Genomic DNA, 16,153 nt, shown 5'->3' on the forward strand with positions numbered 1-16,153 from the left:
TTATACTGCATCATATAAGGAATTATATCTAGAAGGGCCATATCAGTTGATTACAACTCAGATGGTATTGTATACTTTGTGAACCAATCACTTATTTAGTTGAAAAGGAACCTCTGGAACTGGTTTTAGTAAAGTTTAAAGGGAATCTCGGTACAATATTTCCAGGGGTTGCTCTACTCCCTATTGGCCCGATAAATCTGACTTTTTCTCAGAATTTATGTTCTGTCTTACATTGTCTTGCATTCTGTGCAGGACAAAAAAAGTGTTTGGAGAACTGGAATTGCAAGATAATGGAAATATTTGGTGAACATTCTGAAGCCTCTATGTATTGTGTGTCTCTGGTAAGATGTGTTTTGTTAAGCATGTGAAGCACATCCATCCCTCTCATACAAGGGCACTGTCTAGTTCTGGCCTCAGGAGATCCTATAGACTCATTTGTCACTTGAGTCTTTAGTTTCCTTCCCTAATCCCCTCCCCAGCTGAGTAGAGACCGACAGCTGTATTTCAGATAGTGACTTACACACTTTTAAGGCTCCAAACATGACTCATCAGACTAGGATGTAGAACATAAACTTTGTGGACTAGGTTATATTAATTGACTGAGATGTTCCACGAGTCTATGATCTCAAGCCTTCAAACCAGTGAATAATCTTATTCCATGTTTGGTTATGTCAAGAATGTACTTGTAACTGTTTCCCATATGTCCTTTATTACATAAATAAATATATATGTAGCACTTACATACATATGTACCCATATCTACAGATATAGCTCTCTGTGTGTATATATCTATAGATACACACATACAGCTTTCTATGTGTGTATCGCAGGGTAGTAGCTTCTCACCATACTTATTCATTCTGTATGTGAGAAAATAATCAGAGAAGCTGGATTACATAAAGAAAAATGTGGCATCAAGATTGGATGAAGGCTTATTAACAACCTGTGATATGCAGATGACACCACCTTGCTTGCTGACAGAGAGAAGTACTTGAAACACTTGCCGATGGAGTTCAAGGATTGCGGTCTTCAATATGGATTACAACTCAATTTAAGGAGACCTATATGCTGACAACTGGACCAATAGGTAACATCATGATAAACAGAGAAAAGAAGGAAGTTGTCAAGGATTTTGTCTTGCTTGGATCCACAATCTATGTTCCTGGAAGCAATAGTCCAGGGACCAGACGATGGGTTGCATTGGCTAAATCTGCTGCACAAGACCTCTTTAAAGTTCTGAAAGCAACAATGTCATTTTGAGGACCACGCAACCTAACGTATGGTATTTTCAGTTGCCTCATATGCATATGAAAGTTGGACACTGGATAAAACTGGAGAAGAATTGATACATTTGCACTGTGGTGCTGGAGAAGAACACCGAAATATCATGGACTGCCAAAAGGATAGACAAATCTGTCTTGGAAAAAGTATGGCCAGACTGTTTCTTAGAAGTGTAAGTAACGAGACTTCATCTTATATACTTTAAACATGTTTTCAGGAGCGCTTAGTCCCTGGGAAATACATCATACTTGGTAAAACAGTGGAGCATTTCAAAAAGAGGAAGACCCAACAAGATGGATGGACACGTGACAGCAATGATGGGCTGGAGTATGGAAACAATTGTGAGGATGGTGCAGGCCCAACAGTGTTGTTCAAGGTTTCACTGTGGGTCAGAACGGACTGGATGGCACCTAACAACTCCAAGTACAAAGAGGCCAATGGTTAGAAGAGCTAGGAGTGGCTCATAGTGCAGTGAGTTACTTCTAGCCACAGGCCTCCATTTGGAGTGAGTTGTCTGCTATGTTAATGGACTACTGGGGGATGTAGCTTGAGTCCCTACCTTGCTAGAAAGTGTGACTCAAGTTACCACCCTTAGTTTCTTTGGGTATGTGGTCTGCATCCAATATCCAGGAATGATTTTTGAGAACTACAAATTAGCCACCATCTTTGATAGCTATCTTAAACAAGAACTAACTTCCTGTTTTAAGCGGTTTTGTTATTAGACAAGTCATCAGCTTCATACTTCATTAAGAAAAACAAGAGCCTGGGGTTGCAGAACTTGCGGAGACTAAAGCTGGCACACCTGACCTGTGCACACCAACGTGCCCTTCACAATGACTTTTTGATGTCATGAAGCTGAAAACACACCTCCATCAATGCTCCAGATGTAGACCAAGTCCTGTCTTTGTGACCCTTTTTCCTGACTGAGGATGTTCAGAAGACTAGTTCTTGTGCTGAATCATCCTAACCAAGACCGGTCAGACACCTGTTACCACACTAGGAAACGCCAAGAAAAGACCTTCAGCCTAAGGAATGGGGTCAATCACACAGGAGCTTCTTCACTTTCACTCATTTAATATCTCTGTATCTGGGCCAAGCAAGATCTGGAAGACATGATATCACTTTGGCAAAGTTCACTCTCTGGCTATAGATCCGGCATCTGGCTAGTGCCTATGTGACCTCCAGTTCTTGGAACTTGAGTCAAATGCCAAAGCCTACCTGATTGACCAGCCTTGTGAGCCTATGGTCTGACCTGCCAATTTGGGGTCACGCAGCCCTGTCACCACAGGAATGAGGAGAATCCTCACTGACGCTTGAATTATGGGTTTAGAACTTGACCAGCCTTCGTAACCACATGAGCCATTTCTTTGATTGTTTGTTAGCCTTGTGAGATGTTGTAGTGAATCACTAAAACCTACAATATTGTGGCAGTTACATAATCTCCTCTCAACTTACAAAAAGGTGGAGGATAGCCTGTCAATCAGGTCGTAGCTGATGACCTCATTGAGAAGCATGAAGAAAATAAATAGCTCACTGGAGGCCAGATACTCTTTCTGCTGTACATTCCTGATGACAAGCCACGGGAGACACACTTACGGAGCCAGAGCCCTGAAATGAGCCACGTGGAGACCCATGCCACACTGAGATGCTTCCACTGCCACCGGGTCTATGAGGCTTTCTAAACTCTTGTCTGCGATCTCCCTGCATTTGGCCTCATTGCATGGCTGCGTGAGTTTAAAGAGGAATCGTTGAACCAGTATCAGACATAAGGGCTAACATTGGACTTAGGAACTTGATCTGGACTGGGCTGGGATGTTTCTTAATATACAATTGCTCTTTGATACAAAGTTCTCTCTTACACAAATATAAGTATCTATGAATTTCTCAAGTCTACCCAGACTAACACAAGTATGAAGAATACTGAGAGGAGTTAGGAGTCGATATCAGAGATGATAAGAGTGGTACGGCAATTTGGAAATGTTGGAGATTTCAGACACCATTAACTCCAACTTAATAAGAACCAGTCTTGGTCTGTTCCTTCTAATAGAAATTATTTTTGTACCAGAGTCTATAAAATTAAGTACTAATTTACAGCACCTAGATATACTTCAGTCATTTTTGGATTATGAAGAGGTAAGTAATTTTTATAGAACTGATAACCCTAAATGTTAAGTTTATTGCTCTAACCAGTTTTGTAAATAATTCAGCAGTCTTGTTCTAACACTTTCTTCTTTCTTTTACTGACTAGATAGACCATATTCTTTTAATCAGCTTTTCCATCCTGATTTCCTCTTTTTTTTCTGAATGAATGGAAGTTTGTTTTATACTTGATTCATTTTTGTTTGTTTTTTATTAAATCATTTTATTAGGGACTCATACAACCCTTGTCACAATACATACATACATACACCATACATACATCAGTTGTGTAAAGCACATTTGTACATTCATTGCCCTCATCATTCTCAAAACATTTGCTCTCCACTTAAGTCCCTGGCAACAGCTCCTCATTTCCCCCCTCCCTCCTCGGTTCCCCTACCCTCATGAACCCTTGATAATTTATAAATTATTATTTTGTAATATCATATACTGTCTCCATTCACCCACTTTTTGTTGTCCATCCCCCAGGGAGGAATCTATATGTAGATCCTTATAATCGGTTCCTCCTCTCCATCCCACCCTTCCTTCACATTACTTACGATTGGTCTTGAAGGGATCATCTGCCCTGGATTCCCTGTGTTTCCAGTTCCTATCTGTACCAGTGTACATCCCTTGTTCTAGCCAGATTTATAAGGTAGAATTGGGATCATGATAGTGGTGTGGGGGAGGGAGGGGTAGGAAGCATTCAGGAACTAGAGGAAAGTTGTATATTTCATCGTTACTACACTGCACCCTGACCAGCTCATCTCCTCCCCACGACCCTTCCGTAAGGGAATGTCCAATTGCCTACATATGAGCTTTGGGTCTCCACTCCACACGCCCCCTCTTTCAAAACGATATGATTTTTTTTGTTCTGATGCCTGATAATTGATCCCTTCAACACCTCGTGATCACACAGGTTGGTGTGCTTATCCCATGTGGGCTTTGTTGCTTCTCAGCTAGATGGCCATTTGTTTACCTTCAAGCCTTTAAGACCCCTGATGCGATATCTGTTGATGGCCGGACACCATCAGCTTTCCTCACCACATTAGCTTATACACCCACTTTGTCTTCAGTGGTTGTGTCAGGAAGGTGAGCATCATGGAATGCCAGTTTAATAGAACAAAATATTCTTACATTGAGGGAGTACTTGAGTGGAGGCCCAATGTCTATCAGCTACCTTAATACTAAACCTATACATATATGCACATAGATCTATTTCCATATCCTCATATATAAATATATTTACATATGTACATTCCCTTATTTAGACGTTAATAAATGCCCTTTGCTTCCTAGCTCTTCGCTCTATTTCCTTTTACCTTCCTATTGTCCCACTATCATGTTCAGCCATCATTTGGGTTTCAGTAATTCCTCTCGGTTATATTACCCTTGGTCATGCCCTACCAGGCCTCCTACACCTTCCTCACCACTGATTTGGATCACTTGTTATTCCCTTGTCTCTGGGTTTGTTAACACCACTTCCTTTTCCCCCACTGCCCCCTCTCCCATATGCCCCTGGAACTGTTGGTCCCATTGTTTTCTCCTCCAGATTGTTCATCCAGACTATCTTGTTTAGACAGACCTGCAGAGATAATAACATGCACAAAAACAGGGCAAAACAAAACAACAGCAACAACAAGAAGCCAATGACAACAAAACAAAACAACAAGAAAGAAAAGATTGTAGTTAGTTCAAGGATTATTTGTTGGTCATTAGGAGTGTTTTCCAGTAGAGTCTGTTGAGGTGCAAGCCCTGACCCCAAAGTCTGATTTTGGTATTCCCTGGGGACTTTGTTGCTCTGTTCCCCTTGCTGTTCTACTCCATGCCCATAGTGTTTTGCCTCCGTGAGGTGGGATCAGATCAGGCAGAATTCCCAGTGTCTCCAGTGTTGTCTCCTGTAGAGCTATGGGTCAGTGAGTGATGGCGCGTCTTATAGTGAGGCGGACCATATGGTCTTCTCTGTGGATTGACTGCTTTGATTTCAAATCTCTTTGTTAAGGCTTTGTGGGCCAGGATGTGCTCTACTCTCTCTTCCTCCTCCTTGATTTTCTCCTGTGTTCTCTGATTAGATATGTCCCTCTCCCGGAGCAGCAGATTCAGTGCTGTCCTCTGAAATACATTATTGTGGCAGGCGTCCACGTAGTTGGGATTGGGGTCGGCCCCTCAGACCTCTCCAGTGGTTCCCTACTCCATGTCGGCATATTGTATTCACATCTTGGAGCATTCGGTTGAAGTCTGGTCTCTCTTTCCCTGTGGGGATATAAACAGTACCCTCTCCTTGGGTGGGTTCGTGCCCTGTGCCCCTGCTACCCATTTCTTTTTTCCTTTCCTCACCCCTTTTTAGTTGCCTGCCACATGTATCCCTAGATTTGGACTAGCCCCTGCCATACTACCTGGTCGTCACCCCCGGAATGTTTGTATATAGTAGATTTTGTCCCTTTTGAATTTTTTTTTAAAAAGCTTACCTCAGTGGACTCATGTTGTGCTTGTCTTTTTGTGCTTGGCTTACTTCGCTTAGCATGATTTCCTCCAGTTCTTCCCATGCAGCGATGTGCTTCATACTTCTATCACTGTTTTTTAGTGATGCATAGTACTCCATTGTATGTATGTACCACAGTTTTTTTTAATCCACTCATCAGTTAATGGAAATTTGGGTTGTTTCCAACTCCTTGCAATTGTGAACTGTGCCACAATGACTATTGGAACACAGATGTCTGGCCGTGGTTTGTTTCTTGCCTCTTCTGGGTATATGCCCAGTAGGGAGATTGCTTGGTCGTATGGTAACTCAATTTCCATCTGTTTTAGATATCACCAGATCGATTTCCATAGTGGCTGTACATACCTACAGGTCCACCAGCAGTGGATGAGAGTTCCTTTTTTGTTGATTGTTTTCCTACCTTCCTTTCCTATTAGTGTGTTGTGCGTGTGTGTGTGTATTATTCTTGACTTCTTTCCATCCTTAAGCCAATGCTTTCTTGGGGTCTGTTTTCTCTTTGTTGCCCTCTGGGTGAGGTTGTTCTATGGGGTGGTCTCTTATTTATGCTTGGTGAGTGTTGTTCTTCTGCCCATACTGGGTTGGCAAGGATCTTTCGTAGGGCTGGGTTTCTTCTAACATATTCATTGAGTTTTTCCTTGTCTGGGAAAACTCATCTCCATCTTTCTAGATGGATAATTTGACTGGGCAGAGCGTTCTTGGATTTGCATCCTTTTTCTTCAAATTTTGGAATATGTTATTCCAGTCTCTCCTCTTCTTTACAGTTTCTGCTGATAGGTCTGAGCATATTCTTATTTGGAAATCTTTATATGTGATTGCTTGTTTTTCCCTAGCTGCTCTCATGATTTTCTTCTTTTCATCAAAGTTGGATAGTTTAACTATTATGTGCCTTGGTGACTTCTTGGGATTCAGTCTAGCTGGTGTTCTTTCAGCCTCCTGAATGGTTGCCTGGTTTTCATTCATTAAGCCGGGGAATCTTTCCTCCACAAATTCTCTCACTATTGTTGCAGATGACTTCTTTGCTTGGTCTTCCTCCGGTAATCCAGTAATTCTAATGTTGTTCCTCTCCATAACATCAAACAAAGGTTTTCTTCAACTTCTCTGATGATCTTATTAGATTTTTGTTTGCGTTTGTTAAAGTTTGCTTGTCTGTCCTCCAAGTCACTGGTGCGGTTCTCTGCTCCCTCCAGTCACTTCTCAAGGTCCATGTGTCTGCTACTGGTTTTTGTTATCTCCTCTATCATTTCATTATTTTTCTGTATTGTTTCCTTCACATCCTGTATGACTACAAGCTGCATTCTGAAATTTTCTTTCTGTGGTAGCTCAATGTCTGCTTCTTCTTTGCATGTCGTTATGTTCGTGACATCTTCCATTGCCTTTTGTTTCTCCTGTTTTTTCATTGAGGTTGTTTGGGCTGATGGCTGTTTGTATTGCATTGTTTTAGAGGAGACAGTTGCCATTTTCTAGGGAGTCTAAGAGCACTGGCTCTCTCTCTGAGACTTGCAGGAATGCTTCTTTGAACTGCCTACAGCTCATTTCACTATGGAACCAGCCTACCACTTTATCCTCCTGTGACTTCTTCTCGGGGAGTGCCCCAGAAGGCTGGTGGTTTGCCTGCTTTGGTGTAGAACACCACAAATTATCGGTGGAATTTCCTTGGCAAGGTAGATCACTGTGGAAGTTGGGTGGAGGTTCCTGCAGCTGCTTGGAACATTGACGAGTGTTAGCTGAGCTGTCTTAGACCGTGTGAGGCACCAAGGTAGGCAGGAGGAAGTTCCCCCAGTCACATGGGACAACAGAGGAAAGTAGGAGCTCCCCCAGCCACAGAGGCAGGAATTCCCCAGTAAGAAATTGTGTGGACTATCCCCTGGTGGAGGTAGGCCAGGCTTTCCCCTGTCTTGGGCTACACTGCACAGAGTGGAGCACACCGAACTTGGTGGGTTGCATGCATAAATGCCTTAGGCTAATGGGAGTGGTCTGGAGTTCGGCCGTGGAGTGTGAGAGAGCAGGGAAGAGACAAAGAGGAGAGAAAGCAAAACTAAGCCCACTGAGACTGAGGGGATAGAAAGAAGAGAAGGACATAAAAGTAACAACATAATTTAGGCCTGATCCCTGAACTTTGGGCTGCTTGGGTTTAATCCCTGCCCCAAGGCAGGTGGTGGCAAGCTGTGGCTGTGTTGAGATTAAGATCCTGTAGTGACTCCAAATGGTCCCAGTTCCGGCCCAGACAGTGGCGGGGCTAAGGTCAAGCCCTAGCTGGCCTCCATTGTGGTAAGCCAAAAGCCCACAGCCCCTCAAACCCTTGTGGATCTGTGTCTATTTATCATTATGATGTTCCTCCTGCAATCAGGCAGTGCTCATTTTCCCTCTTAGTAACTCTCCTGTGCTCATTTCTGTGGAGTCCCTCTGGTACTTGTTACTCAGTCGCTATGTTCCTGGAAGTCCCCTGACTTCCTCTTTAATGGGCTAAAAATCTCTGGGTCTCATAGTCATTCTAGGTTTGGATATCTTTGCCTTTTTGAAAATTATTTTACTTAATTTCCACAAAACCCAGTGAGGTTGTGGCTTTGAAAATTATTTACCAAGAATTGGAAGATTAAAGATATTAAATAACCAGTTGAAGTTTTCACATTATTAAATAATTAATCTAGGGTCTAAAACTAGGGATGCTTTAATTCAATTTTCCATCCTTGAATCAATGTACTTAACTAATCGATGGCTGGACAATTGAAGGCAGGGCCCCTGTTTTATTTTTCTACATAAGAGAGCCAGTGAAAGTATTATCTTTTTCTTTCTTTTTTATTAAAAATAATTGTATTGGGGCTTATACAAGTCCTATCACAATACATACGTACATCAATTGTGTAAATCATATTTGTACATTCGTTGCCTTCATCATTCTCAAAACATTTGCTCTCCACTTAAGCCCTTGACATCAGCTTCTCATTTTTGCCCCTCTGACCCCACTCCCCTTCCCTCATAAACCCTTGATAATTTATAAATTATTATTTTCTCATATCTTACACTGTCTCCACCCACTTTTCTGTTGTCCATCTCTCAGGGAGAAAGTTATATGTAGATCCTTGTAATCAGTTCCCTCTTTCTACCCCACACTCCCTCCGCCTTCCCGGTATGTTCACTCTCACCACTGGTCCTGAAGGGATCATCTGTCCTGGAGTCCCTGTGTTTCCAGGTCCTATCTGTACCAGTGTGCATCCTCTGGTCTAGCCAGGTTTGTAAGGTAGAATTGGGATCATAATAGTGTGGGGTGGTGGGGAGGAAGCATTTAGGAAGTGGAGGAAAGTTGTATGTTTCAAAGTTGCTACACTGCATGCTGACTGGCTCTTCTCCTCGCCGTGACCCTTCTGTAAAGGGATATCCCGTTGCCTGCAGATGAGCTTTGGGTCCCTACTCCACACTCCCCCTCATTCACAATGTTATGATTTTTTTGTTCTTTGATGCCTGATACCTGATCCGTTCAACACCTCTTGATCATACAGGCTGGTGTGCTTCTTCCATGTGGGCTTTGTTTCTTCTCAGCTAGATGGCTGCTTGTTTATCTTCAAGCCTTTAAGACCCCAGATGCTATATCTTTTGATAGCATTTGCTTATGCACCCCCTTTTTTTCAGCGATTGTGTCGGGAAGGTGAGCAACATGAAATTCCAGTTTAATAGAACAAAGTATTCTTGCACTGAGGGAGTACTTGAATGGAGGAACAATGTCCATCTTCTACCTTAATACTAAACCTATAAATATATTTCCATATCCTCATATATAAATATATTTACATATGTACATGCCTTTATTTAGACCTCTATAAATGCCCTTTGCCTCCTAGCTCTTTCCTCTGTTTTCTTTTACTTTCCTCTTGTTCTACTATCATGTTAAACCTTCCTTTAGGTTTCAGTAATTCTTTTTAGCTACATTACCCTTGCTCATGCCCTACCAGGCCTCCTACACCCTCCTCACCACCGATTTGGATCACTTGTTATTCCTTATCACTGGATTTGTTAATACCACTTCCTTTCCCCCCACCTCTCTCATGTGCCCCTGGAACTGTTGGTCCAATTGTTTTCTCCTCCAGATTGTTCATCCATCCTATCTTATTTAGACACACCCGCAGATAAAATAAAATGCACAAAAACAAGACAGAGAGAAACAAAGCAACAAAACGAAACAACAACAAAAAGGCAACGGAAAAAAAAATTAACAGCAACAACAAAAAAAAGAATAGCCTCTAGTTAGCTGAAGGACTGTTAGTTGGCCTTTAGAAATGTTTCCCGGTTGATTCTGATGGGGTACCAAGCCCTGTCCCCAAAGTCTATTTTTGGTATTCCCTGGGGACTTTGTTGCTATGTTCTCCTTGCTGTTCTATTGCATGCCCTTTGTGTTTTGCATTGGTGGGAAGTATACATTTGATACATATTCTGTACCAAATAAAATTGTATTGCATGACGTTGTTGTTGTTAGTTGCTTTCAAGTGGATTCACGTTTAATGTGATTGTTGGCACCCTAGAATGTATGCCCCATTTCATTTCTATTTTGTATGAATTTCACCTCCTTTTTGTTCTTTTATTGGTGAACATATATATGCAGAGCAGGGTTGTCAACTGTGATCTTTCAGAAGCAGATCTTTCACTAGGCCTATCCTCTGAGGCATCTGGGAGTGGATTTGAAGTGACAAACTTTCAGCTAGTGATCAAATGCATAATTGTTTGCACCATCCACAGTGTCTGAAGGTAATATTAACTCAAGTTAGCATGCAGAGTGTTAGCAAAGGTAGTGATATAGGTAATTATAAATGGATGTATTATTTACACATTCACTCTCCTTTCATAATTTATTTTTAAAACACATAAAGCAATATCTAAAAATTGTCCATTTATTTGCTTGGAACATGTAGTAATGCAATGTGCATGACAATAGTAGTGCAGAGGAGCAGAGGGTGAAAGTAGTCTGGAATAAGGAAATGGAATCAGAGGTCAGTGCTAATCTGGAAGAAGAAAAGAAGGGAGCCAGCAGTGGTAGATGAGAAAGTTAACATAAGACACTCTATGAACACATCTTTTGGGCTTTCTGGCTTCCGTAATGGATTTAAGGTTACATAAAACAAAAATTGTAGCACTTTATTGTTGTCTGTACAATACATAGCTTTAATATATGACGATAATAGCACAAAAATGGGAATGGAACTATTTTGGAGCAGAATGTCTATATCTTACTGGAATTGAGCTAGTGTAAATCTGAAGTAGATTCTAATAAGTTGAAGCATAGACAGAAACCTCTGGAGCAAATTCTAGTAAAATAACTCAAAAATATAATTTTTAAAACTCTTTAAGGATTTAAAACTGTGTACTGGAAAATATCCACTCACTACAACAGAGTACAATAAAAGAACAAAAAGGAGATGAAAAGCATACACAATAGATATGAAAAGGGATGTAAATCCAAGTGCACCAATAATAACATTAAATGCAAAGGAATAAAATAATCCAATCAAGCAGCAGAAATTGCTAGTCTCAATGAAACTCAGATCCAATTACTTGCTGTTTACTTTTAAATCCAAAGGTAAAAATAGGTTGAAGATGAAAGGATGGAAGAAGCTACACCAGAAAACTGTACCTGGAAAACAACTGGAACATCTATAAAACATCAGACAGAATAGACTTAAGAACCAAATAGTCTTGCTTGAGACAAAGAAGGACCTTTTAGAACTAGAGTACTAATGCGGTAGGAAGAAAGGGAAATCGAGTGTTCTTGAAGTTAATTTTCCCTTATAGGATTGGTTCAGAAATAGAGGAAGGCTTCCATATGAGGAAGGCCCATTAGGGTCAAAAACTTGCAGCTAAGGAAAACCAGGTCATGGGAACACCTTCCACTAATTCCTCTCCTCGTGGACCCCACAGCGCAGCCTTTCCATTTCTCTTGTGACCTCTCCATCAACCCTCTGGAGTCAACAAGTTCATGGTCAGGTTGTGTTCTATGGGAAGGAAAAAGAATGTCTTCTAGCTTACTAAGAGAAAGACTGAGAGGATATAAATAACTTGGTAGAATGATAATTCATTTCAATGGTTGAATGGAATGTGTGCATCTGAGATGACTGAGGTAGGAAGAAGAAATGATAAATAATTATGAATGAATGAAAGAAAAAGACTTGAGAAAATGAAAGGTGTTTTATGAAAGTAGCTTATGAAGGACAAAATCCTTCCATTTTCCTGCCTCCTTAATATTAAAATTTTTCTCTTCCCCTTCATGGTTGCTATGTTGAAAATCAGCTGTCCATAGCTGTATGGATTTCCTTCTGGAATTTCAATTCTGCTCCATCATTCCAAATGCCTGTTACTGTATCATGTTTTGATTACCATGACTACACAGTGAATTCTAAGATCAGAAATTGTGAAACCTCTTACTTTGTCCTTCCTAAGTAATGGTTTAGTTATTGGGGAACCATGGTGGTACACAGATACAGTGGTTACAAGTTGGTAACCACTTGCTAACTACAAGGTCTGAAGTTTGAAACCACTAGAGAAAGATGAGGCTCTCTACTCTCTCAACCAGTGGTTCTCAACTTGTGGGTTGCAACCCCTTTGTGGGTCAAACGACCCTTTCGCAGGGGTCACCCAATTCATAACAGTAGCAAAATTACAGTTATGAAGTGGTAGCTAAAATAATTTTATGTTTGGGGGGGGGTCACTACAACATGAGGAACTGTATGAAAGGGTCACAGCATTAGAAAGGTTGAGAACCACTGCTCTAAAGAGTTATTCTCAAACACACAGGGGCAGTTCCCTGTTCTATAGGATTGCTCTGAGTTAGAATTAGCTCAATGGCTGTCAATTTGTGGTTTGGGGGGTTTCCTTTCCATATAAAGTTTGTTTTTCCATTTTTTAAAAGAATGTTGTTGGGATTTGGGTTGGGTTTGCATTATGACCTCATGCTACTTGACTAATCAAGTAGAAGGTCAGTGAAAACGAGAAGACCCCGGCCAGATGGACCGACACAATGGCTGCCACAATGAGCGCACACACCCCAAGAGGTGTGAGGACAGGGCAGGACTGGGCAGCATGTCGTTCTGTTTTGCATACAGTCTCTGTGAGTGGGAACCAACTGAATGACACCTAACAACATTACCCAGTAGCTTTGAAGAAAGTGCTATTCTGTTTCCATGCATTTCATTTTAGTCCACGCTCTTTTATTTATTTCTAGTTGTATAGCAATGTAGTCCATTGGAAACTGAGTCATTGACATATTTCCACTGCACAGATGTATTTGAGACATATTTTCCATTTGAATCTAGATGGTCATTTTGATAGAATAACAGGCCTTATATACTTAGGGGCTATATTAGTCAACCCTATGCTGTGTTTCAATTGAAATTTTGCCTGGTCTCAAGTGACTCGTTAATGAGGAGGGTATCCATTGCCATCAAATCAGCTCCCTCATAGCATCCTGACACTTTACAGAGCACAGTACCATCTTTGTAATCCCTGGGATATTTGAGCCCATTGCTGTGGCTATCGTGTCCCCTCATTTTCACTGCCCTTACCTTGACCCACATGCTGTCCTTTTCTGGTCATTGGGTTTTCTTGATTATTTGTCCAGAGTAAGCAATGGAGAGTCTTGCTGCTAAGGAGCAATTCTGGTTGTATTTTTTCTGACGGATTTCTTCATTCTTTTGGTAATGCCTTGTATATCTGTAGAAGCAGCTAATATATGTATGCAACATAAGTTTTACTGATCTCTGAGTAAATTCCACCTGCTAAACCCCTTTGATATTTACCAGACAATGTTACTCTGAGAGTATTAGTGCTGGGAAGCCACTCTAGGTCACCTGGCCCAGCCCTTCCATGTTAAAGATGAGAAATGGGATTGAGGAAGCTTCGACTTCTCCCTTTCACTCATGTTCACATTCAGATGGTTCCTCCAATTCTAACAATGTTATTTTCTAAGTTCTCCATTTAGCTTCCCTTTTCCTGCTGACCCTGCATTAGCTTTACTAGCCTTACTCTGGAAAAAGCAGTTTTCCAATTTTCTTTTGCTTTCTCTTCAACTTCACCCTTCATAGGATATCAGTCATTTAAAAGACAAATTTCACCATATAGGCCTTCCTCTACCTTTGTCCCCACCAAGGCTGTTTCAAGATTTCAGGACACTCTGTGGCCATTAGGAATCAATACAAGTCCATTAGCCTTGCAAAATTTGGTACCCGATGATTTCTGTAGGAGCTTTGTCCAGTACACCTCTTTGTCCAGTACACCTCCTGTCCTTCACTCACTGTTGACCTGGCTACTGTATGCTTCTATAAAACAGCCCTGGCTGACCCCTTTCCAGGTGATATGAAGTTTCCTTCCTTGATGCTATTGCTGTCATATCTTCAGTATCTCTAGTCTTGTGATTTCGTCCTCTGGTTGATGTGCTTAACATGTGCTCCCAGGGGCCAAGGCCTGTCTTTCGCACACAAGAACCCAGCATGTTCCTGCAAAGAGGAATGCTCTCTAAGAGTATGTTGAATAAACAGACAAAATTGATGTCCAGAGTGGATCTAGTGACTTACAGGGAATTAGCAGCTGAGCTGGGAGTGAGTTTTCTTCTCAGGCTGATGCCCTTACTTGCTTAGTTGTATTTAGCTAAGAACACATTTCCTTGTAATTATATATAATAAGTATGTCTGGTCAGGGCCTATTGTTTGTCGGCCAGGGTAATTGAAGAAAAAAAATTCTTCCTTTATGTCCCTTTTCCCTTTATCCACAGAAACAACCAAGTCCTTAGGTGTTTTATTCAAATTAGAGGGCGTTTCCGTTATTGGACTTAGAGCAGTTGTTGATAATACATTTCTCTTCCTAACTTTGCTTTTCTAAAACAATGGCTTTGACAAATTTATCCTAAGCTCTTCTTCAGGACAAACAGAGAAGGGAAAAATTTTCCTTAGTCTAAAAGTAGACATCCAAGATGTATCCATATTTGGGCTTGGTAGGAGGAGAAAGAGAATCCAGTGCTGGTTCTGTGGTCAAGACCCAAGGAATTGTGTAAATGGTTGACACACGTGGATTCTACCCTAATGACTGGAGGTTCAAGCGCACCCAGAGGTGCCTCCCAAGAAAGGCTTGGTGATCTACCTCCAAGGAAATAGTCACCCAAACCCAACTGAGCACAGTACTTCTCTGATACATGTGGGACAGGCATGTGTTGCAGTTAAGTTGATGTCAACAGGCGGAGAGAGGTGAACCATGAGCACATACAGTACATGGCTATAGGCACAGAAGCAGAAGGATGCTCACTCAGTGAAGTACCCTATGCTTGGCTGGTGGAGAATTTAGGAGAGCCAGGAGACACCAATAATTTCAGTTCTCCCCAAATTTGCACACATGGCCCAATATATTGAATTCTGGTGTGGCTATATGGTGAGAAGGGGCTTTGTAGGGGCAGTTGCCCCATACATTAGGGGGGAAGAACTATGAGTTGTATTTAATTGAACAAAAATCAAATGAATAAATTTTTATACCTTAGAATTTGTGAAGACTCAAATTCACTTAAATATGAAGACCAATGTTCATTCAAATATGAATGAATGAAGTAAAAGCATCAATATGTAAATATGTAATGTAAAATGGGTGGTGGAAAAGATCCCCTTGGCTTGGATATATTTTCTACCAACCTGCTTCAGTGTCTGATGTTATCAAATTTTCAGTTAAAATTAGAAATAAAATAATAAAGGCACTGACAGACACAACGGAATATGATGGAAAGGTTAAGTAGGAAGCTGACAAGATCTGGGTCATTTCCCAGTAGCATTGGAGAAAGTTGTGATGAAGCTACATTGTGTTCCCTCGGGCTGACCTTTTGGTGGGTGTTCCTCTTGGCCCGGGTCCTGTGAGATAGGCCCAGGGTTGTCAGGTCGATTCTGCCATTGTTAAAACCTAGCGGGGAAGCCTGGACTTGTTTTAGGAGACCAGCTGTGCTGTCAGCTCCCCGTGTTTATTGGTCATTTGAGGAAATGGAATAGAACTGCCTGTGACCATGAAATAATAATCAGACATGGACCCTGTAGCAGGAAGTAGTGGATCCGATCACTCAGTCATGGAAGAGAACGGTGCTCCAAGAGCACTGGTGGCCAGAGCGGAGAGCTATTGACTGAGTCAGGGGAGGGAGAGGTTCCGGGGAAGACTAAGACTGTGGTGGGTATGTTTGTTGGCTCTTTAAGACACATTGCACACAGGCTGTTCAGAACCAAGATG

Source organism: Tenrec ecaudatus, chromosome 7, assembly GCF_050624435.1.
Source record: "Tenrec ecaudatus isolate mTenEca1 chromosome 7, mTenEca1.hap1, whole genome shotgun sequence".
In the NCBI taxonomy this organism is placed as follows: Eukaryota; Metazoa; Chordata; class Mammalia; order Afrosoricida; family Tenrecidae; genus Tenrec; species Tenrec ecaudatus.